The sequence below is a fragment of the Paramisgurnus dabryanus genome, chromosome 5 (genome assembly GCF_030506205.2).
Source record: "Paramisgurnus dabryanus chromosome 5, PD_genome_1.1, whole genome shotgun sequence".
In the NCBI taxonomy this organism is placed as follows: domain Eukaryota; kingdom Metazoa; phylum Chordata; class Actinopteri; order Cypriniformes; family Cobitidae; genus Paramisgurnus; species Paramisgurnus dabryanus.
Window position 1 is genome coordinate 36,189,475 of NC_133341.1, and position 14,456 is coordinate 36,203,930.

A 14,456-nucleotide genomic window follows, 5' to 3' on the forward strand; every position below is an offset into this window, starting at 1 on the left:
TTCCCTGGAGTTTACACATTCATTATCACTCGACTTCAGAGCGGATATAATTGGAATTCCCTAAGTATTTTAAACTGACATTTAAGGGTGGGCAGTCAGAACAAAGTCTTATTTCACAGTATGAGCCATTTTTTTAATTATGGTAATGATGAAGGATTTTGATATTGGACTTTTTTAAAACTTGAAATTAAAATTCAATGATAATGTGGTTTGTACAGCATGTACAGAATTGCATACATGAATTCAAGCATTATTCCACTTTCATAATAAAAAATTGATCATTTATTTTCCCCCATGTCATCCAAGATGTTTATGTCTTTCTTTGTTCAGTTGAAGAAGAAATTAAGTTTTTTGAGGAAAACCTTCCAGGTTTTTTCCATACAGTATAGTGGACTTTAGTGGACCTTAACAGTTTACAGTTTCAATGCAGTTCAATAAGGGTCTTAATCTAGTGAAACGAAAAAAAAAAACTGTTTTAACCACAACTTCTCGTCTTATAACCTTGCAATGCGCCAGCGTGACCGTACATATTGCGTAATCACATCGAAAGGTCACGCATGAGGTATGCAAAACTACCACGCCAAATGTTTACATGTGTGCCAAAGGAGGAGCCTTCAGACGTTGTTTTATGTAAAATGATAATATTTAATGTCTTTCTGTCCGTTTATTGTTTAAAATGGTCTGCAAGTGTGCGTTTCACATATGTGACGTGTAGGGCTATGACAGCTGGTGAAGTGCGACCAGCAGTGGTGAAGTGCGGCCTGCGGTTGTGTGCACGTCACAAACAGTGAGATTTGTGTGAACAGCCAGCAGACTCAGAGTAAGCAGACTTTAGCCCAATTTATAGTCGTAAACCGTATGTTATCCGTAGCATGTGTGCACCTTGCAAAATTTTTAACAGCGCGTCAGTTCTGCATGGACCGTAAGCGCTGTGATTGGTCCACCAGAACCCCTCACGTTAGGTAAAAAACTGCGTCATAGGTATTTCCATTTGCGAGGGTGAAAACAAAGATGGGCCAAGTTGAGGAGTGATTTAACTCAAACTGCAACAAAAGTCGCTGTTTATTACTTCAATCATTGCTGGTCTTCTCAAATCATACACAACAAGTTGCTGTTTCTTCTTCGTTTGTGGGTTAACTTACCAAGCTGCTTATTCATTGACGCGCTGGCTTGGGGGCGGAACAATGAGGCAAGATATTCTCTCTTGGTCACTCATGGTTAGCGTGGCTGGAAACATAATAATCTCAAAAAGGTTCCTCACTTCTTGTTTCGGATGGAAGTGCTACAATAAACACGCACATAGTCGCCGATCCCGTGGGTGCTCTGGGGCTTGGCTCGAGCATCCACCGAAATGGCCAAGCACATGCTCAATTGCTGGCCGTGCCGCTTTCCTCCTCTTTAAAGCATTTGAGCCCTCCAGAGCACCGGCTGTTGCTAAGTAACCTAAACATTTCTTGACATTGTTATGAGCACCTGGAAAAAGAAACCGGTGCATATATTTGATCCTTGTTTACATAAATATATTTCAAAATATATGTAAACCTATATGCATCAATGTGCACGTGCACATACCCCCCACACATTCTGTAACCACCGCACCACTGCAGTGAATTGGTGCCTTACCATCGCAGTGGTTAAATACTGCCACCACAGCGCTAGTAATGTGTGACCTTTTGACAAGATAATGTAATATGTAAGGTCACGCTGGCGCATCACAAGGCTAGTGAAAGACAAAAAGTTTTGGTTAAAAAGTACTTATTTTTGGCGAAATTACAATCGTTTCACTAGATAAGACCCTTATTCCTTGGTTGGGGTCATTTAGAGCCCTTTGAAGCTGGATTGAAACTGTTGAGGTCCACTAAGGAGAAAAATCCTGAAATGTTTTCCTTAAAAAAAAATATTTCTTTTCAACTGCACAAAGAAAGACATCAACATCTTGGATGACTTGGGGGTGAGTAAATAATCTGGATCTTTTATAAATCTAATCACTCAAAAAGGAGCGAAAATGCACAGATTATTCCGAAATGAGCAACATGATCTCACAAAGTTCCGTGGGATAGTCACGGAATTTTGTGCTCATTTTTCCGTGGCATTCTCACGGATCTCCGCATTTTTCGGTTGCAACATGATCTCACAAAGTTCCGTGGGATAGTCACGGAATTTTGTGCTCATTTTTCCGTGGCATTCTCACGGATCTCCGCATTTTTCCGTGGCCCTGCTACGGACTGTCTTTTTCTGTGGCATTCTCACGGATTGGTTACTCAACTGCTTTTTCCTATTTTCAAACCATTTTCGCTTCGGTTTAGGGTTAGATTTGGTGTTTGCGTTAGTATGTCACTTTAACTATTGGTTTATACTATTTTTTCTGATTTATTTTTTTTATATTTTCTAAACTTTAAACAATTGTCGCCTGGCGTTGGGGTAAGAGTTGGGTTTGGGTAGGGATGTCATTTCATGTAAATCTAACCCTAAACCGAAGCGAAAATGGTAAGAAAATAGGACAAAACAGTTGAGTAACCAATCCGTGAGAATGCCACGGAAAAAGACAGTCCGTAGCAGGGCCACGGAAAAATGCAGAGATCCGTGAGAATGCCACGGAAAAATGAGCACAAAATTCCGTGACTATGCCACGGAAATTCGTGAGATCAGGTTGGAAATGAGCAGGTGCCTGCGGTCACCCACGGTTACGAGTCATCCAAAAATATTTTTTATAATATTCTGGTTGCGGTCGGTCAGGTCATTTGAAATAAAGATGCCAGTTAACTATTTTAAACAATTACTACTTTTAAAAAATGCGGGCCAGGGAGCGTGTTGGGTACACTATTTATTTTTTATTTTTTGCGGTCCAAGTTGTGGGCGGGTTAGTTGAAAACGTCGGTCGGGTGCAGGTTGTTTATGCATTGACCCACGCATCACTGGTTGTTATAATCCAAATAGCTGAGTTGTTTTAACCCATTGTTGGGTAAAATATAAACATTTTCTGGGATAATTCAACCCAATAGCTGGGTTTGTTGAGGCTCCCTGCCACCATTAAAGTTTGATGCATGTTCACAAATACACACTGACACATTCCCTGTCATGACACACACACACACATGCATACAGTTCCTGTGAAGCACACACTTGACTGAGGGTGTAATCTGCAGTTAATTACCGCGCTCTTGACCTGGGAGTGAAATGAGACGCTTTGGTGCTGCTCTCTGTATTAAATGCATTAGTTCAAGCTTTCTCTAATTGCTTTAATTAGTCATGAAGGAAGCGTTGATCTGCTGCTAAATTGATAACAATTTAAATCGAACGCTTGGATAATAACAAGATATAACGATTAATTTGGCGAAATACAGAAGATTAGGTGGATATAACAAAATATTGTGTGTCATGCATAAGACTATTGCATTCATTTATATGATCTATCCATCCATCTATGCAGATTCATTGTATTCATTATATATGGCACTGGAAAGGGCCAAGAAACAAGACCCATATAAAGATATAAAGACTGCAAAGAAGAAAGGAAATGTTTCAGAAAATCTGAGCACGTAGGAGTTCTTGTTTGCATATACATTATTTCTCTCTCTCTCTCTCTCTCTCTCTCTCTCTCTCTCTCTCTCATATAGGTCTCCAGGGATGAAGATAGGTGTAATTGTGGCTGTATGTACTGCAAGAGGTAGGCCAGGTGTTCTTCTGAATCATAGTGTTCCTGTAGCTCAATTGGTAGGGCATTGCATTAGTAGCGCTAGAGGTCATGTTCCCAAGGTTCCCCAGGGAACGGAGATACTGATAAAAGCTATGCCTTGTAATGTACTGTAGGTAGCTTTTGATTTTGGAAACCAATAATGTTTTATGGCAACCTATAGCACTTTTATTTGTATATTGTATGAATATTTGATAATGTCACTTTGATTGTGACCGCAGTTGCATGCCGTCGTGTTTGTTCAAGCATACTGTTTCCAGGTCAGTGACCCCTGCTGGTAATATGTAATGTACAGTAGGGGAGAGCGGGGCACAACGCTTTTTGGTTTTGGCTCAATCATTCAAAAAATATTTGAGTTTGATACATTATATTTTTACACAAGCAACACACACACATCTCTGCTACAAATGAACATTTGAAGTTTGTTTCTAGTACTTACCATTCTTGGAAAATTACACCAAACGTGACAGAAGTGCAGACTTTACCCCATAGGTGGGGTTCATTGTAACAGGCAGGGGTTAGTTGTAACACTTCAGTGTTTCCTCTAGGATTTTTTCCAGCTGTGGCGGCAGGGGGCGCCCATGATGATTATAAATGTACATTATTTTTTTTTTATGTAGAAAATAGGCTACAGTAAACTAACATGTGTTTTTTATCATTTTCATGCTGTCATTTACTTTTCCTTATATTTATAGCATATTGCTTTTCTATGTTTGATCTAAGCTGTATTTTCTCAAAAAATACTTAAGTTTTATAGCTTCATACGGATCTTTCATTGTAGTTTTAATGTAGTGTGCAAGTTCGTGCTCGGGTTTAGCGTTACAGAGCTGTTGCAAAGTCACTCACAGTACTGTCTGATAATCCGCACCGCTGTGATTGACAGAACACCTGACCTGACATCAGCAGCAATTTATTCCACACCCGGGCTGTTTGACATAAAGAGCCCGACCCGGTCACACCGCAAATCGCGCAGTTATAGAAACCTTTATGCTCTTCGCAGACAGATCTTAAACACAAATAAGCACGGGACATTTAAAAACTGTTACCTGTCGGAATCGAGTCGAATTCTGTTCTTGGATGTTAGACCCGCAGTTTACGCTCGCATATTGAGTCCCGACCTGGATCTACAACGCATATAATACGTTAATATTATTACTCTCGTTACCTCAAATATTATGCGTTTTACCCGCGGGTACCCCGACCCTCCTATCTGAAAACAGATGAAACAGTCTCACCGTCTGCCTCCAGTTTTTATTACCAACGTCCTTCTCTTCCACGGGAATAAGTTTCCTTCCAAACAGATTCGACTAATGTCTTGCAGTCCTATATGAGATGTATTCAGTATTTAGCCTTTTGTTTTTGGACAAACATCTTATCATTTAATGTGAAACTTTGTGAGTGTCGATCTAAAGCACAGAAGATTGACTGACAGCTGAGCGGTCAGCAGCGCGCTGCGCTTATAGCCTATATTCTGAATAACTAATGGCCAGATAAGTTGATAATATGAGTACAGTGATTACAAATGAATGTCCAAAAAACTCGTAATATGTTAAATCGAAAGTTTAATCGTCATTTCTCGCAGCCCCGCGCTGGGTCCGTGTATATGCGCCTGTGAACAGCATACGCGTGATGACCTTGCAACTTAAATTACCCTTAATTTATTGCCAGACAGATAAAAGTAAAATAAAATTCGAACCTGTAAATTGTGTATTTTTATTTATGTAAACTCACAATAAGGAGAAAACCTTGTGCTTATTTAAAATCATTAAAAACACGACGTGATTTCTGCTGCTTTGGTTTAACAGCCGTCACAAAAAAAGAACAGAAACTCAAATACTTTTTTTATTCATTTTGTCAATCTGATAATTATAAAATATTTCATGTAGACTTATTTATTTTATTATTATTTCTCAAAACAGAGACGTAGCCTAATAATCATCAGTTGATTTAAATCTATTTGTGCATGAAACTAAACCCATGGGGGAAATATGATATTTTAGGAGATTTATTTATAAATGAGTGAACAACGCGAATCCAGAAAGGAATTTTTTTCTTTCTTGCTGGGCGGACATTTCGGTAAAGCTTTATTTATTTTGCGAGCTTCCGCCGCGGGTTTTGTCTAGAAGGGATACAGAAAATGCCAAAAAGTTTAGGATTAGATTTGGAGTTAGGATTTTTAGGATGAAAACAGCGGCTCTGGCTACATGAGATACACACACATCCTACAATCCTGTGAAATGTTTTGTTTAGAGGTGGGTTTGGGTGAAGGATTAGGATTAAACAGTCCTCATCCGGCGAGATTTCGTTTGCTGTATCCCTTCTATCCACAACCGCAGGCGTGGCGGGGATGTTTTAGGCGTGGCGGGCCGCCACGGTTGAATGTATATAGCGGAAACACTGCACTTGCTAAAAATTAAGTTTGCAGGTAAATATTTCAATACTATTTTGTCTATGTACTTGAATTGGATATTGTTTATATATCTGTCTATAATAGACAGCTATCCACACTGTATTCATTCATCCAGCCCTTTTCTAACAATAGTTCAATTATAAATGGATACAAATGTCTAAATATGTGAGAAAAAGCAGCACAATTATGACAAAACATTTTTTTATACTTGACCCAGTCTATAATAACCATACTACAGTTTCAAAAATGTAATTCTGAGATAATGAGCATCAAAATCTGATTTTAGCCATTCATTTCGTTATGATTTCAATCTTTGACGTGACCTTATTCAAACAATATTAAATATATGAACGAAAATAAATTTGACACACGATTTTGGATAAGACAGGCACATTTATTTTGTTGGCAGCCAGCAATCATTTGTGTGTAGACTTTTTAAAACAACAGCAAAGAATATGCTAACGTTAGCAGTTTTCATATAGTAAGTGCTGATTTTGAAATATTTTCATGCCCACCAGAAAAGTTGCTAAGAGTTGCAGAATTATTTCAAAATTATGCTTTGTTTTAGTCAACAAGACACTGATTAAGATGACATAACATTGGATTTGGTATCTTACACACCCAACTTAAAAACCGAAAAAAAAGACATGATGAAAAAATTTACTTGCATGCCACCAAAACACTCGTTCATCAATAACTCTCTGGAAAAACATTATACATTAACAATAATTTGCGGGAGATTGTCTTTTGGCAGGAAAATCCTGGAAAACCAAAACGCTGAACCTTGTGCAACAATCTAAACCGTCTATGTTACAACTAACCCTGCGTTAGTTTTTGCCCCGCGCACCCCTACAATCAGATCAGTGCTTGATGGATAAGCAAGTCTGTTTCATTAGTAAGTTAACAGATGCACTGTTGGATATTATGAGAATGAAATGAATTCATTCTTAAAATCATTTTGGATTCAATAACAATGGCAGAGTGTTCGCACACCAAAAATAAGATGTTTGCAGTGGGCATGTCTCCTCTTGTCCCGTTTTGATTAGCGAAATAATTGGTTTTCCAGGGAACCTGAAAAAACAATTAAATGAAAAATGAAACGAACATGTTTTGTCACAGTCAATTTAGAGGACGAGTCGTCAACATACAAACAAATGCACATTCTAAAACTAACATTACAACCGACTGCCAGGGTACTCGCCTGCGATTGGACCCGTAGCTTCATTTTGTGACGTGCGTACAAACAATTTCACCTGCTGTTTGGAAATCTATAGTGGTGTACGAATGCCAAGTTTTCAAAGAGAGATCCATATCATGCCCTGCTGGGATCTTTTGCCTCTACTCCCTTCCCCAGAGAGACGCGAGCGATCGGAGATAACATTATCATAGACGTTTCTCCAGAGAGACGGCGGTCACATTTAATTTGCCATGTTCTGATATCTGTACAACAATAATCTGCATGTACCATCCTGGATACACTCACATACCCCTGAGACCCCCGGGAAATGTCTGTGGATGTCTCATTCTTATCAGAATGCGAGTTTTCAGTGGATTAAAACTCTGACAAAACTTGCTTAACAAAAGAGAACTTGACGTATCCCAGTAGTAATGTTAATTTTTTCATTAATCAATATTAATGTTATAACCTTAATTGTTAATGTTAGTTTTGATCGTGTAGATTAGCTTGCAAAATGGTTAGAAATGGTCCCAAGCTGTCACAGAGGCAGTACCCTTTTAAAGATGCTAATATGTACCATTTAGGTACAGATATGTATACATTTGGTACCAATATGTATCTCGGGGGTACTTATATGCACTCTTTGGTACCAATATGCCCCTCAGGGGTACCAATATGCTCTCTTTGGTACCAATATGCACCTATGGGGTACCAATAGGCACTTTTTGGTGCCAAAATGTACCTCTGATGTACTTATATGCACTCTTTGGTACCAATATGCACACATGGGCTACCAAAATGCACTCTTTGGTACAAATATGTACTTCCCAGGTACTAATATGCGCTCTTTGGTACCAATATGCACACATGGGCTACCAAAATGCTCTCTTTGGTACAAATATGTACTTCCCAGGTACTAATATGCGCTCTTTGGTACCAATATGCACATCTGGGGTACCATTATGCCCTCTTTGGTACCAATATGCACATCTGGGGTACCATTATGCCCTCTTTGGTACCAATATGCACATCTGGGGTACCATTATGCCCTCTTTGGTACCAATATGGACCTTTGAGGTACTAATATGCACTTTTTAGTACTAAAATGCACTTTTGGAGGTACCAATATTCACTCTTTTGGTACCAATACGGACCTTCGAGGTACTAATATGCACTTTTTGGTACCAATTTGTACCTCCAATGTAATAATATGCGCTCTTTGGTACCAATATGGACCTTTTGAGGTACTAATATGCACTCTTTGGTGCCAATACGAACCTCCAGGGTACTAATATGCGTTCTTTGGTACCAATATGGACCTTTTGAGGTACTAATATGCACTCTTTGGTACTAAAATGCACTTCTGGGGTACAGTACCAATATGCACTCTTTGAGTAACAATACGGACCTTTGACGTACTAATATGCACTCTTTGGTACCAATATGTACCTCCAGAGTACTAATATGCGCTCTTTGGTACTAAAATGCACTTCTGGGGTACAATTTGCACTCTTTGGTACCAATATGCACATTTGAGGTACTAATATGCACTTTTTAGTACTAAAATGCACTTTTGGAGGTACCAATATTCACTCTTTTGGTACAAATACGGACCTTCGAGGTACTAATATGCACTTTTTGGTACCAATTTGTACCTCCAATGTAGTAATATGCGCTCTTTGGTACCAATATGGACCTTTTGAGATACTAATATGCACTCTTTGGTGCCAATACGAATCTCCAGGGTACTAATATAAGTTCTTTGGTACCAATAAAGACCTTTGAGGTACTAATATGCACTCTTTGGTACTAAAATGCACTTCTGGGGTACAGTACCAATATGCACTCTTTTGGTACCAATATAGACCTTTGAGGTACTAATATGCACTCTTTGGAACCAATATGTTCCTCCAGGGTACTAATATGCGCTCTTTGGTACTAAAATGCACTTCTGGGGTACAGTACCAATATGCACTCTTTTGGTACCAATACGGACCTTTGAGGTACTAATATGCACTCTTTGGTACTAATATGTACCTCCAGGGTACTAATATGCGCTCTTTGGTACAAAAATGCACTTCTGGGGTACATTACCAATATGCACTCTTTTGGTACCAATATGGACCTTAGAGGTACTAATTTGCACTCTTTGGTACCATTATATACCTCCAGGGTACTTATTTGCGCTCTTTGGTACCAATATGGACATTTTGAGGTACTAATATGCACTCTTTGGTGCCAATACCAACCTCCAGGGTACTAATATGCGTTCTTTGGTACCAATAAAGACCTTTGAGGTACTAATATGCACTCTTTGGTACTAAAATGCACTTCTGGGGTACAGTACCAATATGCACTCTTTTGGTACCAATACAGACCTTTGAGGTACTAATATGCACTCTTTGGTACCAATATGTGGGGTGGTGATGGCACAGTGGATAAGGCACTCGCCTTTGGTGTGAGAGACCCGGGTTCGAATCCACCGTGACACACCATTGTGTCCCTGAGCAAGACACTTAACCCATAGTTGCTCCAGAGGCGTGCGACCTCTGACATATATAACAATTGTAAGTCGCTTTGGATAAAAGCGTCAGCTAAATGAATAAGTAAGAATGTACCTCCAGGGTACTAATATGCGCTCTTTGGTACTAAAATGCACTTCTGGTGTACAGTACAAATATGCACTTTTTTGGTACCAATACGGACCTTTGAGGTACTAATATGCACTCTTTGGTACCAATATGTACCTCCAGGGTACTAATATGCACTCTTTGGTACTAAAATGCACTTCTGGAGTACCAATTTGCACTCTTTGTTACCATTATGGACCTTTGAGGTACTAATGTACACTCTCTGGTACCAGGATGCTCCTTCATGGGACTAATTTGCACTCTTTGGTACCAATATGGGCGTTTGATGTACCAATATGCACCTCTGGGGTAACAATACAGTATGCACTCTTTGGTACCAATATGGACCTCTGGATTAACAATATGCACTCTCTTTTGTGTTAATACGGACCTTTGGAGGTACTAATATGCAATCTGTGCTACCAATATGCACCTCCGGGATAACAATATGCTTTCTTCTGTACCAATATGGACATTTTTAGGTACAGTACTAATTTGCACTCTTTGGCACCAATATGCATCTCCGGGGTAACAATATACACTCTTTGCTACCAATATGGACTTTGAGGTTGTAATAAGCACTCTTTGCTAACAATATGCACCTATGGGGTAACAACATGCATTCTTCTTTACCAATATGGACATTTTGAGGTACTAATTTGCACTCTTTGGCAGCAATATGGACCTTTGATGTAATAATATGCACTCTTTGATACAGTACCAATATGTACCATTTGGGTACTAGTAGGGCCTATTTGGTACAATACACACCTCTGGGGTACTAATATATTTACTCATTTGGTACCAATCTGAGGACAATGCAGCTATGTTATAGCCAAAGTGTTATCGTAGTTTAACAGTAGCCAGTAGGTTGCTTAGCCTAGTTATAACATTTTAATAAAAGGTTATGAAAATGTCTGTTTTCTCTGGAATAACATACACTGATGAATCACGCAACAATAAGAGAAACCGAGAAACATGTGTTAAGACTGTAAATGGGTCAATGTTGATCTCCTGTTGCCTGTAACCCTCATCAGTTTCTTCCTCTGTCTCTTCTGCTCTGCTCGCAGTGGATTACAAAGCCAAGGCCTGGTTTTATCAAGCTGTTTTTGACCCCATTAGAGGTTTGTGAATAAGCCGAGCAATTGCAGTTCCCCTTTGTGGCGATGTGGCTATAATCTCCTAATTACTGGAAGTCTAGGTGATGTTTTTCACAGTAATTATTTGCCTTTTTTTGCCACGTGTATGCATGTGTGCTTTTCATTAAAGGAGGATTTATAAAGGAGCGTCTAAAGGGTGTGCGGGTTCAGAATGAACGTTAATGAAATAAAACATGCCACGGCTCCATTTACTAGATGTTTGTCATGTTTATCTTTGGCTTAATGGCACTTTGTAAATTAGCTGTGCTGTTTTTCGGTTAAATATGTCTCTCTTTGCCATTTTCTGTCATGAAATATTTAAAGATGTTTTATATTTAAATAAACATTGATTCCTGAGTCAACAATACGGCTGAATGAAGAGCAATTTTATTGTTTTTTATGTGAAGTCACCAATTGTTTTGTTGTTTTCATTTGCATTTCTCTCTTGTTTTAGAGAAACATCAGTCTTGGTTTACAGATTACTGTAAATTCAGTGCTCCTGAAGTAAAATCTGACACTTTTGTATGATGATCCAGAGCCGACACGTGCGGGTATTTGCAATCTTTGGGATTAAAGTGTTTGTCGAATGTGTGAATGCATAAATATAAATGTAAGTGGTTGATAATATACACACGTAGATATTTCTGTACAGTAAACAATGCTAATATAGGGCTGGACAATATTTTAATATCAATATATTTTACGGTATATTTTCCAATAACGCTAATATGGTTTCTAATCACATTACCGATATACATTACATGCAGCGTCCTGTAGCCGTTCACTTCACGTCTAAAAATGCGCATTAAACGCGGGTCAAAGCGCTTCTTTCTAAATCACGCTCCCGTGGCGTCTTTTGTAGCTAAGCAACCATAAGCGTCTCCCTCCGGGACGGCGAGGTAAACCGAATGTAAAAACAAAACTTTTTTTAAATGTAAAATAAATCTTTCGTGTCCCCAAAGTACATATATAAAGTTCTAGCTAAAAATATCCTATAGATAATTTATTACAGCATGTTGAAGTCGCCAATTTGCTGGTGTGAGCAAAAAATTGCCATTTTTGGGTGTGTCCTTTAAAATGCAAATGAGTTGATCTCTGCACTAAATGGCAGTACCGTGGTTGGATAGTGCAGATTAAGGGGCGGTATTATCCCCTTCTGACATCACAAGGGGAGCCAAATTTTAATGACCTATTTTATATCAAAAAAGTCAAACTGTGACTGAAGAAATCCATTAGTTTAAGACCCATGCATTACAGCATTTATCACTGACTAATGTTCAGGTGCACCTTATTAATATTAAAGGTGAGCCTTTAGGTCTTGTTGTCATGTTTATTTGACACTGAGTTTACATTTAATTTTGTATGAAGGCCGCATGATGAACTTCAGTTTATTTTTACCATTTAAATATATATATATATATATATATATATATATATATATATATATATATATATATATATATATATATATATATATATATATATATATATATATATATATATATATATTAAATATTATATTGTTTTATATGAGAAGGCTACATGCATGGCAAATTAATTTATTTCGAAGTTTGTAGGTACAGACATTAATTGTTGGCATTTTATTAAGTTTATTCCAAGTCTTTTTTAACACTTATACCATTATCGGATTTATATTGGCCGAAATTTAGAAATATATTGGCCAGCCCTATAATATTTGTACTTATTTAAAAAAACAGCTAAGGATTACAAAAATGTATTTAATCAGTTTTATCAGATCATTTTGTCCTTCCAGGAATGCAGACTTCCAGGAAATCCTGTCTAGTGCTCTCCAACTGTGAAACGGTGTCTTTAATTTGTGTGTGGTTAGGGCAGGAGGTCAGGAAATCTACTTCTGTTTTGAACTCATTTCGTGTGCAGTGAGAGCACGGCCCGTCCGGATCTGTCTGTACCTGTGCCTGTTTCTATGGTGAGGCCGTGTTCACTGAGTCTGTACATTGTCAAGGCTTTTCTTAGCTTAAGGATGTTGACAGCAGACGACTTTTCCACTGTGCCGTCTACTGAACTGTTGCATTTTTATTTGCTACTGTAGGTTTGGTTATAATTTTAGTCTAGTTGTATTCCCAAGATTTAACCCTGCATTCTAAATGAGTATTAACCAGATATAATTATATTTGTAGTAGAAGTATTTGTGATTTGTCTTGCTGTGATTCCTATGAAGTCAGTATTGTAATATTGAAAGGCGAACATCACTGTTTATACAGTACAGCTCATACTGTCTAAATAAAGGTGCTTCATGATGTCATTTGTGTACCATTTTTGGCTGAGTGGTTCCAAGAACCTTTAAAATCATTTCAGATAGTTGTTACCAAACACATTATAAATGATACAAAGACTGTGAACTATGTAGTACTGAATTGTGAACTGAGTTTTTCCACATTTCTGTGTTCAGTATTATTTGGGCGGGGCTAAAACAGTGGCTCGATGATGCACTGGAGCCACTGAACATGGCTCCGCCCCTAACACAATCAAAAACATCCATTCAGGTTGTAGCGATATTTAAAGGTGACATAGAATGATTGAACGGGGTATTTATCCTTGTTCTGTGATGTGACATGTAGACAAAAAAAAAAATTGTTTGGGTCTGTAATGCATTAGAAGCTTCCTAAAACCCTCTCTCAGATTGCTCTATTAGAGTGGGGGGTTTTAAACAAGTGGTTTTGCACCTATTTGGCTCCCCCTACTGGCTTAACTTGCAATCTCATTACTGATTGGCTGACTTTGCTGCCACTCAAAAAATGTAGCCCATTATTTTAAAGTGGAGGGGCAGGGAGATGCCTGTGATGTCATAAGCATCAGTTTTTCAGATTGGGCCGTTTTCTGGCTGACATTTCTAAAAGAGGAATTTCTATGAGACTGAGATGTTTAGCATGTTAAGCACTTTTTGTATGTTCGTGAATGCGGGTAGACTACCATTATTCAACAAAGACAAGGTATAAATGGTTTTTCATTCTCTGTCCCCTTTTTTAAGAGAGACGGCAACTTTCCCGTGAGTGGGCGTGGTTTAGTGCTAACAGCAGACCCGCCCCTCGCATTTTGAGAGCAGTGAACCCTGCCTGTTTTTACAAGATTTGGATAACTTTTTTTTTTTTTTTTTTTTTAATTTTACTGGGTGGTTAATGGTAAAGCACCTTTATTTTTAAGAGTAGTGTGGTCAAGGTTAGGACTTTTAACAAATGCATGTCTCATCCCACAGAGTTTGAGCTCAGGACATGAAAGATACCTTAGATTAATGAGAGCTTTCCCATTACAAATAATTTTTCTTGCTAATGGTCCCCTGGTGAAAAAAAAATGCCCCAAAAAGGCATTTACATATTTGGCAGATGCTTTAATCCAAACCAACAAACAGTGCATTCAAGCTATGCAT

At 38.3% G+C, this 14,456-nt stretch overlaps 1 protein-coding gene and 1 long non-coding RNA gene across 2 annotated transcripts in view; one reads left to right on the plus strand and one right to left on the minus strand.

Annotated features, from left to right (window-relative positions):
- Nucleotides 1–13,316, plus strand: part of LOC135732696 (uncharacterized) — a 104,188-nt gene extending 90,872 nt beyond the window's left edge. Inside the window, exons 3-4 of the long non-coding RNA XR_010526797.2 lie at nucleotides 11,505–11,660; nucleotides 12,825–13,316. This is a non-coding gene — a long non-coding RNA (uncharacterized lncRNA). The remainder of the gene's footprint in view (nucleotides 1–11,504; nucleotides 11,661–12,824) is intronic.
- Nucleotides 1–14,456, minus strand: part of rtn4r (reticulon 4 receptor) — a 106,792-nt gene that overhangs the window by 73,144 nt on the left and 19,192 nt on the right. The window lies entirely within an intron of this gene.